We start from the raw sequence: 1773 nt of genomic DNA, 5'->3' as shown, positions 1-1773 counted from the left end.
TTGGATTGAGATCTGGTGATTGTGGGGGCCACCTAAGCAAGGTAAAGTCTCCCTCATGTTCTTGAAACCACTCCTGCACAATAAGAGCACCGTGGCATGGCGCATTGTCTTGTTGGAAGAAGCCATCTCCATTGGGATACGCCATCAACATGATAGGATGAACTTGGTCAGCAACAATACTTAGGTACGTTGTGCTATTCAGACGTTGTTCCACATGAATTAAAGGGCCCAAATCATGCCAGGAAAACATGCCCCAAACCATAACACTGCCCCCACCAGTTTGAAGGGTTGTACTCATGCATGTGGGGTGCATGCTTTCATGCTGTTTCTGCCAAATTCTCACTCTGCCATCTGCATGATGCAACTGGAAACATGATTCATTGGACCACATGACTTTTTTTCAATGCTCGACTGTCCAATCCTTGTGTTGCTGTGCGAATTAGAGATGTTTTATCTTGGTAACTGCAGACAGCAAAGGTGTTTGAACAGGCCTTAGGCTTCCATATCCCATATGATGCAGTGTACGGCTAATTTGCCTACAAACGTCAGGTGGTCATAATAATCTGGCCACTCGGTGTACATTTGACTCCTTTTAAACTACCACTTGTCAAGTTTGGGATGTAATATGAAAGAATATTCACAGTTATCTGAAAATAGTACTAATATACTCCTCCCTTTTTAAACTATATGTATGTCAGTGTGAGATTGGATTTTCTTCACAATCTTTAACCAAAACAACATAAAAGAACAGACTGAATGCAGAGGCAGATATGAACACCCAGCTGTCTCCTATTAAGACAGACATTAAAGAGATTAGCAAGAGTAGAAAACAGTGCAATTTTCTCACTATTTTTGAATATAGTGACTTTTTAAAAAGACATATTATTGATGTTAGCATGTAACAAATTTAATATTGTTACATTAAATGAATTAGTAAAATATATTTTTTAAATTTCTGTTTTAATTTCCAATATGGTAAATATTGATAGATACAGTTCATATTTAAAAAAAAAACTTTTCTGGACTCTCAATAATTTCCAAGAGCATAAAGATGTCTAAAACCAAACCGTTTAAGACCCACACAGTTCAAGATTATCTCCAACCCTTGCATCTCAGTAAGTAAAACATTGGGCCTAAAATATCGTTCCCCCAATTTGCTATCCCAAGGGTTATCTCTGGCTTCACCTATTATTATTTTTGAGCTCTACCTTGAGAAGAACTCATTTCTGTTTGCAGGCTCTATGGCAGTTAATGCTGTATGAGATCTCCAAGCTAGGTTCTGCAACTTCTTAAAATTGCATGAAGCTTGGAAAAAATGGCGACCAGCAGGAAGGTAGGGAGGGAGAGAGTGTGAGAGCGCAAGGAAGTGATAGAGGAGTGTGTGGACGTGTGTGGTGTGTGTGTATGAGCTAGGGACAGCTAGATTCTGCAGGTCTTCTAAGGGGCTGCTAAACCGGGCAGTCTTAGGCGGCGGAGTCCAGCTCCCGGCGCGGACACTCCTAGGCGGCCAGCCCAGGCACAGCGACCACGCCATCTTGGGAAACAGAGCTGCTTGAGACTAGGATCCTGGCCTCAGCACCACCCAGTCTGATCTCAGACGCATACCAGGACCCTGCAGCCACTGGGGACAGAGACCTGCGACCACAGCTACAGACCTGCGGACACCAAAAGTTCGGAGATCCCCGCGGCAGATCCGTGAGTAACAGAGCCCACCCCCCCTTCCCGCAGGCTCGCGGGCAGCGCCATAGTAACTGATAGACCCGCCCCTTGCCG

The sequence above is a fragment of the Myotis brandtii genome, unplaced genomic scaffold, assembly GCF_000412655.1.
Source record: "Myotis brandtii unplaced genomic scaffold, ASM41265v1 scaffold103, whole genome shotgun sequence".
NCBI classification, from domain to species: domain Eukaryota; kingdom Metazoa; phylum Chordata; class Mammalia; order Chiroptera; family Vespertilionidae; genus Myotis; species Myotis brandtii.
This window is presented reverse-complemented; position numbering follows the sequence as displayed.